The sequence below is a fragment of the Chiloscyllium plagiosum genome, chromosome 32, assembly GCF_004010195.1.
Source record: "Chiloscyllium plagiosum isolate BGI_BamShark_2017 chromosome 32, ASM401019v2, whole genome shotgun sequence".
In the NCBI taxonomy this organism is placed as follows: domain Eukaryota; kingdom Metazoa; phylum Chordata; class Chondrichthyes; order Orectolobiformes; family Hemiscylliidae; genus Chiloscyllium; species Chiloscyllium plagiosum.
This window is the reverse complement of record NC_057741.1, coordinates 6,005,862-6,017,896: the sequence shown is the minus strand read 5'-3', so window position 1 is coordinate 6,017,896 and position 12,035 is coordinate 6,005,862.

The window sequence follows — 12,035 nt, the reverse complement described above, 5'->3', positions numbered from 1 at the left end:
GGACACGATTTGATAGAGGGTGGACACGATTTGATAGAGGGTGGACATGATTTGATAGAGGGTGGACATGATTATGATGGTGTTAGATATGCTCTTTGAGTACACCGTACAAGGACTGGAGGGACCCAGCTTTAAAGTTTTGGCCAAAGTAAATAGGCAGATGTAAGGAAGAACGTTTTACTCAGCAATAGTAATAACTAGGAAGTTAAAAAGGTTACAAAGTTACAAATGCTGAATGTTTCAAAAGCAAATTGGGAAGCTGCTTGAGGGAAATAAATTTTCAGGCCAACTGGTGAATGGAATTGACTGTTAATATACAGAGAGCTCTACAGAGAGCACCGACTCAATGGGCCAAATAGCCTTATTCTGTCCTGTATTTCCTCTTAGAATTGAGTATTATACTATATGGTGATATTATGCAATGAGCATATTGGGATTTGAATTTATATAACTATTGAGATGTCTAATATTAATGAAAGCTAAATGACCCAATTAAAAATACTCTATCATAATGCATTTGTACTTCCTTTGAAGACTCTGGGATTAATAATCTGGGATTTTCAGACCCTTTCAAAGAAGTCCATGTGGACAAATAGCTATTAATAAATGAATACAAATGTGCATCTTTCATAAAATATTCTGATGCTATTTACCTGTAGCACCCATCATGTGGATGTGCGATTGTTAGCACCATAATATGCAGAAAGTCCATCTGTTGATTCATGTACAATCCATATTTTGTGAATGCTTTTTAAAATTCATTTGTGGGATGTGGGTGTCGCTGGCTGGGCCAGCATTTATTGCCCATCCCTTGATGCCCTTGAGAAGATGGTGATGAGCTGCCCTTCTTGATCTGCTGCTGTCTATCTTCTGTGAACTGACCCACAATGCCCTTAGGGAGTGAATTCCAGGATTTTGCCCCAACGACAGTTTCCATGTCAGGATGGTGCGTGATTTAGAGGGGAACTTGAAGGTGGTGGTGTTCCCATATATCTGATGTTGAAAAAGTGGGATCTTGGACAGAGACCCATAACTGCAGAAGTGGCATTACTAACAGTCTCCAAGTAGTCAGGGCTTGGGACAAGTCCTAAGATGTTTAGAAGTCAGTTTGAAGGAAGTTGCAGAAGCAGATGCTGTGGGGTAACAGAGAAGAAGACATTCTACAATACTGTTGAAAACCTACTTTTAGGAAAACCTAATTGAAAGCTGAATTATCAGTTTATTTTAAGGGTTTCAGGAAGAGGTATTACCTAAACACAATAGCATCCAGTGAATACACAATAGCATCCAGTGAACAATTTGCCAAAAGGAAGCCGATTACAGCTATGCCAGGTGATCAAAAAACATCAGACGGAGAAAGGGTAACTTCTCGTTAAGATTTAAGTATCTATAAAGTATCAAGCATTTATTATTTAGATAAAAACAGATAACTCATATTTTCTTGTATATGGAATATATTCATAAGAGACTGCCAATGCACTTTTAACAAAAGAATGAAAAGTTTCTTACACAAAAAAGAAAACACAAACTATATGACACTAGCCAAGAAAAATGTTGAAGAATATATTCCAGACACCAGAAAGTAAGAGCAATCTCTTTATCCAAGTAATAACTTTACAGATACTCACATTTTACTGAGAAGTTACCCTTTTTCCATGCTAATGTTCAGTGACCTCCATGAGTAAACAAATACAAAAGTAAACCTTTTGGTCTATCAAGTTTCATTCTGAAATCTGACTTGTTCAGTATTACCATCAGCTAGGATTATAACAGTGGTTTGTGGCTTGACACTGCCTGCAAGGATCTGAAAGTTGTCAAAAACGTTTTCATAGTTTTATTTTAATTCTACCTGTACTCTAGAAATAAAAATTCTTGTCAACAAATTCAAAGCCAATCATGATTTGCATAATTTTAGAATTTGTGGTCTTCATCACTGTCCTTTAAAATGCATTAATAAAGAAAATATTTTCAATAATTAGCAAGTGTCACACTACATAAACTGCAACAAGATACAAACAAACAGGGAACAAATAGAGGCTCCTCCTCCCTTTCAGCCTACTCTGCCATTCAACGAAACCTTTACTGATTTGACTTTAACCTCTGCTCTACACATCTGCGTGTTCCTGATAATCAAGAATCTATCAACCTCAAATAAAACAAAGAACTCTGGATGCTGAAGATCTGAAATGAAAGCAAAAAATGCTGGAGAAATTCACTGGGTCTGTCAGTATCTGTGAAGGGAAAACAGTTAATGTTTCAGTGACCCGCCTTCAGTTCAGTTCTCCCATAAGAGGAAACCTCATTTCCACATCCCACCTGATCAAGTTTCGTCAGGATCTTTAGAAGAGCTTTCTCTTCACTGGGGAGTCAATTTCTCAGACAGTTTCATGTTGGCTTAGTGGTTAGCACTGCTGTCTCAAAGCACCAAAGGCCTGGGTTGGATTCCAACCTGGTGTGACTGTCTGTGTGGGGTTTGCATGTTCTCTCATGTCTGTGTGGGTTTCCATTGGATGCCTCGGTTTCCATCAGATGCTCCAGTTTCCTTCCAAAGATTTATGCTAGAATGAGGGATTTCAAGATCAGGAACACATTTTTCAGGTTAAAGGAGAAAGATTTAAAAAAGACACGTGCGGTAAAAGTTTTACACGGTAGGGTGGTTTGCATGTGGAGTGAACTTCCTGAGGAAGTGGTGAATGTGGGTACAAGATATTTGAATAAATACATGAATAAGAGAGGTTGGGAGGGATATTTGCCAGGAGCAGGCAGGTGGGACTAGTTCAGTTTGGAATTATGTTTGGCAGGGACTGGTTGGACTGAAGAGTCTGTTCTTGTGCTGTATGAGTCATAGAGTCATAGAGATGTACAGCACCGAAACAGACCCTTCAGTCCAACTCGTCCATGCCAATCAGATATCCCAACCCAATCTAGTCCCATCTGCCAGCACCCGGCCCATATCCCTCCAAACCCTTCCTGTTCATATACCCATCCAGATGCCTTTTAAATGTTGCAGTTGTACCAGCCTCCACCACTCCCTCAGCAGCTCATTCCATACACGTACCATCCTCTGCATGAAAAAGTTGCCCCTTAGGTCTCTTTTATATCTTTCCACTCTCACCCTAAAACTATGCCCTCTAGCTCTGGACTCCCCCACCCCAGAGAATATACTTTGTCTATTTATCCTATCCATGCCCCTCGTGATTTTATAAACCTCTAATAGGTCACCCCTCATCCTCCGATGCTCCAGGGAAAACAGCCCTAGCCTGTTCATTCTCTCCCTTTAGCTCAAATCCTCCAACCCTGGCAACATCCTTTGCTGAACCCTTTCAAGTTTCACAACATGACTGTATGGCCTATATGTGCAGGCTAGATGGATCGGCCATGCTAAGTTGCCTTGTATTATCTAAGGATGTGCAGATTATTCATTGTAAATGCATGGTTATGGGACAGAGTAGGGGTCTGTGTGGGATGCTTGATGGGCCAAATGGCATCTCTCCATACCGTAGGAATTCTATGGGTTAGGGGTAAGTGGAGCAGTTCACCATTATAATGCAGATATACTCCTATTGTTTTAGTCAGGACTTATTCAGTCATTTTAAGAAGCCCTGTTTTGGTCCATCATAAAGATGACAAGGAAATAGGATGAAATGCACCCTTTATCCTGCCTTAGCTGTTCATAGTTAATTTCTATAAGCTTCCCAGTATATGGGGTGGGATGTTGTGAAGAGGGGATAGAGGGGTGAAGTTACTCAAATATATGGTGCCCTGAAATACACATAGGTCAGAAAATGTGCAGAGATCCCAGGGATAAGCTGATGATTGCTCAGGCAGGCATAAAAACATTTGGAGTCCCAATTCATTCCCTCCCTCAGGCCCAAAAGATAATAGAGACTTCTTCAGGCAGCTGTCTGGCCACCAACAGCAAGTGCTGAGCCTGGTGAACAGGAGCAAAATTGTCCCTTGACTTGCTTCACAATCTGTGGTTCAAAGGCCAGCCCTGCAGAGGGCTTGCTCTTGATATTTGATGAGAAATGCAGGGAAGGACAGTCGTCAGTACTGAGAGCTGCAAGAGTACCGTGCCCTGTGGTCAAATCTGACCGCAGGCCACTCTAAAATATTATTGCGGTGTCAGTCCCTGGAATCTCAGTTACAATTTAATAAATGTGCACTTTTATTCTTAATTTGAACAAATTATAGACAGGGAGAAAGATGAAGAATTTATATTCCAGTGACTTTTGTACATTAAGCCAATAGTGAAAAATCAATAAATCATTAATGAAATGGGAAGTACTGCCAGCCTTGTAAATTATATTCATTGAGAACTCACATTCTTTGTTCATTCTAATACATCACTAACCTTAAAATGTTTGATAGCTTTGAGCACTGGTTGCACAGCACTGCAGCTCCTTCCTCCTTACACAGCCTCTATAACCATTTCAAGTGCCTGGTGAACATGTAGCTGAAAGTTATAAGTAATTGCCTCTTTTCAAATTCTATTGTTTCGTCATTATTTGTCTTTTTCCAGCCTCATTATTGTCCTTCACATCATTGATTATGTGATTTGTTATCTTTTACTGAAAAGTTGCTCAGCAATTTCTAGATTATATGAAATACCTTTGCAGCTTCATAAATGTCACTGATAGGAATTTGGTGTTAAACAAGTTTGAACTAAGCCTTAAAGACAATACAGTCATGTAAATGATCAGAAAATTGCTGATTGTAAGTGGATCAAGTGACAGTGCCTAAAGTCCCCAAACTGTTCTTGTTTCACTCCACCTCACCAGGTATTGTTATGGATTGTAGATGAAAGTAGACACTTGTTCCATGCTGAGCAAGGCTGGTTCTGAAATTCATATTCTGGCATCAATGTTTATTCTTTCCAATGTGATAAGTGTCAGTTTCAGGAGAAAGGACATATTCCACAATTTGCAATTTGAGATTCAGTACAGTTTTTTTTAAATTTCAAAAATATACTTTATTCAAAAAGAATCTCTTTATACATAGTCACAGATGCAGCTCAGTTCTGTACAATAACATATGAAGGAAACAAAACAAATAAATGATAGTTGCTTGACTCTATCCAAACAAACCAAAGGCAAGCCCTACTTGAATGAGATTATATTTACCTGCATTTGAGGCACGAGGAGGGTCCAATACCTGAACGGACCCCCATTTAACTTCAGCAGGAATTCCTCCAACACTAACCTTTCCCCCTGCCCCTTGGCAGCAGCTCCTCCAAGCTTTAGTGTGTCCCTCAGCATGTAGTCCTGGAGCTTGGAATGTGCCAGTCTGCAACATTCAGTCAAGGTCAACTCTGTTCTGAAGACCAGCTAGTCGAGATACTGTGCAGTATACTATTCTGAGTTTCTAGTGAGGGACAACTTCCTTCGCACTAACATCTATATCAGCGACTCCCATGTATCTTTGGCAAAGAAACCGTTTCAGTTGTATAACTGTTTTGTGCACCCCTACAGACAGCTTATTTTTAAATTAGATTACTTGCAGTGTGGAAACAGGCCCTTCGGCCCAACAAGCCCACACCGACCCTTCGAAGAGCAACCCACCCAGACCCATTCCTCTACATTTACCCCATCACCTAACACTATGGCCAATTCACCTGACCTGCACATTTTTGGATTGTGAGATAAAACCGGAGCACCCGGAGGAAACCCACGCAGACACAGGGAGAACGTGCAAACTCCACACAGTCAGTCGCCTGAGGCGGGAATTGAACACGGGTCTGTGGCACTGTCAGGCAATAGTGCTAACTATTGTGCCACCTTACCTAATTATCCCTATCCTCACCACACTCTTTACAAACCCGTTCCTCTTTCCAACTCCACTTCCCCTCACTTACTGTACAATATCTCTTCCTAATCCATTTATTCACTGACTCATCCATTCATTTATAAGACCCTTTCTCAATCGCCTCTCTTCCACTCTCTCACTTGGCAGTTCCTCATTTCAATCTCCCCCAATCACTCACTCAAGCGGTCACACCCACGTCCCCATACTGCTGCCCCTCCGTACACTCACACATGCAACAACTCCTGTTCCCAAAGGCTCCATCCCCAATCATTCCTTTTGCTCAGTTGTGAGGCTGCTTCATCAGCTTGTTGGCCTTGACCAGGCAAGCCATAGCCACCCAGTAGTGCGCTGACTGCTGAGTCCGGCCTGCCCAATCAGGCAGCATTATGTTAAGTAGCTGCAGCTTTTTGTACCCACCGTCATACTGATGCTGATGCACATGTGACTCCACTCATCGTCCTGCTGCTCCTTCAGTCACAAGTTCTTTTTCACTTCCCCTTGTTACTAATAAGCGCAACTACGTCTCATTCAGACTGCCTACCAGCAGCCAGCATGAGGGAGAGAGTAACCTGTGGTTGGAGGGAACAGTGGTCAGTGCTCAGTCCAGAGGGTTGAAGACTCCTGGGCTACTGAGAGGGTGAGGTAGGAGTCAGAAAAAAAAATCATCCTTGAAAATGTGCGATTACACAATTAAGAAAAAAGTACCCACTAAACAGATCAGCCATACCCTCTTTTAGGGTGTGTACCTGTCTGAGGAAACCATTGCTCTACATGGTGGTGTAACTCCAATCTGTCAAGTACACATTCACTAACCTCCAGAAAGCCGCTTCACATGTTGGGTATGTTGTGTTCTGGCTACATCACTCATGTTCTCAAGCCATCAGTTTAATTTATTAAGTTTCTTGGATTGAAGCATCAACTATTAATTACTGAACTCCTTTCTTTACCTATTTTCTAGCTTTGACTTTCTGCCTTCCATCACCAGCTTTATCTCTCCCTTCTGTCTCTTCATTGAGGATCTCATCCCACTGCTAACAGTTTGCAATATTCCTGACAGCACTAGCACACCTCCCAACCATGTTATTAGTTTGGAACTTAATAGAACTGGAACTATCAGGTTTTATATGTTCCCGAACTGGTCTGGATGCCTGAGGAATCTATAACAATTATTCCTGCACTTATTGCTTCAAACCACATTCACCTGCGATATCCTCAAGTTTCTGTATTCACTAGCATTCTTAGGAGCCACTTGGAGATTATTAACTTTGAGAACCTGCTTTTTAAATTCTTTCCCAGCTACCTAAAATCTGCCCGCAGGACCTCACCCATTTTTCCATCCAATGTCATTGATACCAATATGAACCATGAACTGTAGTGTTCACCCTCCTTCCTCATCATTCCTTGAAATCTGTACATATTCACTGAACTATAGAATTTCCTGGTGCTCTTGTTCCGCCCCTCTCCCCCCCACCTCTGCACAGCTGAGCCATCTATGGTCTTGGTACTAACTGTATTCCCCAGAAGAACCATCACCATCAGCAGTATTTACAACAAAACCAATTAAAGAGTGAAGGGTGCTCAGGTGACTCCTGCACTAACTGCCTGCTCCTCCTTGTTTGTCTGGTAATACCTCATGCCCTAGGTAATACCTCATGCCCTCTCTACCTGCTTAGTCTTAAACTCCAGGGTGACCACCTTCTGAAATGGGCTGTCATGTAGTGATACCAGCTTCTGCACATGCTCTGAAACCAAGAGCTTGAGTTTTCCCAGCTGATGACATTTCCTGCATATTAGATTGTCCTGTACATGAGAAACATTCTGGAGATCCCACTGGATGCACTGTTCGATAATACTGAAGTACCCTGTTTATATTTATTAGTTTGATAACTAACATTTTTGGTTTAACTCATTGCCTTAACATAGCAAGGGAAAAATCAACAAAAGTAATATTCAGCATTGTTCCAAAACAATAGGTCTCCCATTTAAAGCATTCTCAAAGAGGATCACGGGTCTTTGAACTATCTTTCTCAAAATTCAGCAGAAGCAGAACATTTTTTTGCATTATTTGAATTTTCTGTAGAGGCGAAGATAGATAAACAAGGGGTTAGAAGGTTATCAGGGATGGCAGGAATTTGGAGAAACTGGTTCAATTGAATGGCAGAGTAGGCTTGAGGGGCTCAGTATCATTTTCCTCCTAATTTCTGTGTTCGAACTTCAAACTTTAATCTATCACTTTTGTCTTTCCTTGCCTCAAAGATGCTAAACAGGGTCCAGAGTTGGACAACCCTCCCATACCTCAATTGCCCATCCTTCATGCATGTGTCCCCAGCAGTATACTGTTTGACTCTGTGTGAATTCAAGACAAGTTTGATCTTGGCATTGTATGATATTTGTACTTTCCATTAAAAGTAACTACATAGTAATCAGGAACAGAATTAGACTTTGCTTTTCACTCCTTAGCCTGAGAGCATGAATTGTAATCATCTACTATCACAATGAGCTAAATGGCAAGTGGAAAGAGATTATCATTAATCCAAATATTTATCTAAAATCAGATTACTCAGCACAGATCAGGGATTCAACAAAGAATTTTTGTGGGCTAGTTGCCTCAGTATCATTCCAAGTGGTAGATTTAAAATTGAGACTTGTGTGGGGGCATGTCATTACTATTGTTTATTCTTAACAATAACATAACAAGTGAAAAAGGCATTTAGCAGAATGTATATCTCCACTGTGGTGTGTTACCTCAGCGTTATTACAATTATGTAGCTCTTCCCTGAGGCTTTTCCCTGACTGTTGATGCTCTGTAACTACAAAGCCAAAAACATGTTTTAATTAAGACATTCCATCTACCAATGATGCATCATAACAATAATCTGCTCTGAAAAGTCTGTTCACACTTTGACAGTTCTAATAAATTACACCACAGTAACTGGAACAATCTGTAACATATTAAAACAATCTGTAATATTCTAACCAAAAAAAACCTCATATTATTCTAACAAAATTCATCCTATCTCCTTAAAAAAGGATCTAGTTCCACACTTTTTCCAAAATGAATCAATTCTACGTTGAGTAATTTTTCATTCATGTATGAAGTTTCATTGATATCTGTCTCGTACTTTTTGAGATACATTGTATACAGATAAACAAACTGATAGGGGGCAAAAACATTTCCTCCACCATATAAAAGATGTAAAATAACAAAGGAAAGATAATAAGCAAAATGTGAGAGGAAACAAAATGAACAACATAGTATATCTCACTTAAAATTGTCATTACATTCCAGAAATGTATGACTTTAAGTTAATGCAAGTTTCCACTGCAACCTATGTTGAAGCTGGAGTTAGATTCCTTCAGATATTTGTTTGCCTGGGAAAAAAAGGATATACAAGTTGAAATATTTTGCATCACATATGGACCACTGTGCATTCATAGCTGAAATACTTCGCAAAATAAATCACTAAGCATAATATAAATCCTGTGTCAATTCACATTTACTTGAAAACATTATCTGAGGATTATTGGACAACGTTTTTTCTTCTCCTCCAAATAGATGCCTCTGTATCAGTTAATGCCATAAATTATCCCTTTTGTTTACTTTGGCACTGATTGTCCCATTTGGTTTCTCTTGAAAAAAGTAATGATTTATCTAATCTAATCTAATCTAAAGCTCCTCTGCGTTCCCATGGCACCAGCTGGATCCTGATGTCAAATGACGCCAATGCTGATTAGTGGACAGTGCAATGAAATGCTGTGTGAGAGAATGTAAAATGGGAAGTACCAAAGAAACCTGAACAGACAGGGCCCGAATAAAACAAAATGCAAACAAAACAATGTTAAGTGGGACATGTGAATTTAGGGTTTGCTGTATATTACTAACTCCTACTTGGTCTGAATGGAGCTAGGTTGCATTCAAGGGTCTAGTTAGCTCAGTTGGCTAAAGCATGGTGCAGGATAATCCCAGCACAGGGTTAATACCTGTACTACCTGTCGGGCCTGATCTTCGGGCCTGTCAACACATGGCCTAACAGAAATGTCATGGCATAAACCATGATTAGAAATCCATCCAAGATATGTAACAAAGGGTGAAAGGAGAAAGTTACCCCATGCTAGTCATCCACTGCAGCAAACAAGCTGGATCTTTCTCTCTGGGATTATGTGAAATCAATGATGGAAATAGAGACAGGAGAATGTACCTTTCATCCATAAAAACAGTAAACATTTTTGCATATATTTAGCTACGCAAATCGCGCTGTTTGTAATTATTTACAAATTGGACATGTTTGAAAAATTCAGCCTTTCCACTTCTACTTTGTATTTAAAGGTACAACAGGACAGATTGAAAATCTAGATGCTGTTGTATTATGCCTCATGGTTAGTATGCCTTTAACAGAAACACCGATGTTATCATCACTGCATTTAAAGTATGAAGGTCTCACACCCCAACCCTGGGATCACATGAAGCATTGCACACCACTGGATCAAAGTGCACTGTAGTAACGGGATAGCTTAAAATGAATCCAAACATTTAGGTATCTGAGGAATGTAATGTCTGTATACAATAAGTAACTGCAATCAGTGTCTGTTTGGATTCTGTAACACTACAATAACTATAACCAGTCTCTTATATTATGAGGGATAACTTGAGATTTCTGCATCAGGCAGAATACCCTGCTGGAGGGAAACTCACATAATGGTCAGCGGTATTTTATAAAATACTCCAACATTTTGTCAGCAGATATTTGGAAAACTGACTGAAGATCAATGGTACATGAGCTTTGGATGACAGAGGTTTTGAACAAAAGGATAATTTCAACAGTCTCAGTTTCGTTGAGTACAGAAAGCCATACATCTGTAGAGGCCCTGGTTATGAAGAAGACAGAACTGATTTATTTTGATTAGAAAACAGTTTCTTTCAAGATCCAAAAAAGTGCTCTATTTGCAAATAAAAATGCCAAAGTTATAAATACAGCCAGTACTAAAGGCTACATTCTTTAAGTACAGTGAGTACGCTACCCCTCATTCTCTTTTACAAAAAAAATCTGAAGGGTGCTGATCCAAGTTATATAGAAGGTTTTGAAATCACAGCACGTTTAGAAGAAAATACAGTTTATAAATACTAAGAAAAAACAGCGTTTATACAAACAGGCTTACTAGCCTTGTCCAGATATTTATTTCACCAACTCAGTGCAACAAAAAAGCTCACGCTGTCCTTGGCTTTTATTTTCAGAGAGGTTGTAAAAGCAGCAATTCCGAAGCATCTGGGCTTGGATGGACCTCAGGGCCAATTTGATTATAATGAACAGATACTGCCTCAGGCAAACGGCTTGCAATAAATACTTGTACAAATGAAAGAGGACTGGCCAGTTCTCCCAGCTCAGCTTCTCTCTGGGTTGGTTTTAGCAGTCTGGCTGTTCACTGAAAGCAGGCAGTCAGGCCGTGAAGCTGCTGGACCCAAAGAAGCAGCTCCAGGCTGATCCTCCCTCTCTCTGACTTCTCTCCTGCGTTTGATTTTTTTTTCTTTTGGCCAAGGGGTGTTTCTGAGATTGTTGCAGGAATTTGGAACTGCATCCTAAAGTTGGGATAATCTGTTGGGTTTTCGGAAATAGTTAAGCCCTTTGTTCTTTTTTGTTTGTGCTTAATTCGGTAATCTTTTTGAAACTAAGTGGTTTGACCAGTTGCATCTCTCCTGGAATATCCACTTTACACCTGCTTAAAACAACGAGCAAAGTTAGGGTCTGGGCTACCTTCTTGAAGTGTTTTGAGAAGGTCTGGCCTGGTCCATAACAATGTGATGTTATTAATTTTCCTCAGCCCACCACCTGAAGGAAGAAAGCTGCTGCAACAAAACTGCAATTCTTAAACCATAAGCCTACAATTGCTGTGGTTCTGTTCGCCGAGCTGGAAATTTTTGTTGCAAACGTTTCGTCCCCTGTCTAGGTGACATCCTCAGTGCTTGGGAGCCTCCTGTGAAGCGCTTCTGTGGTGTTTCCTCCGGTATTTATAGTGGCCTGTCCCTGCCGCTTCCGGTTGTCAGTTTCAGCTGTCCGCTGTAGTGGCCGGTATATTGGGTCCAGGTCGATGTGTTTGTTGATGGAGTTTGTGGATGAGTGCCATGCTTCTAGGAATTCCCTGGCTGTTCTGTGTTTGGCTTGTCCTATAATGGTAGTGTTGTCCCAGTCAAATTCATGTTGATTGTCGTCTACGTGTGTGGCTACTAAGGATAG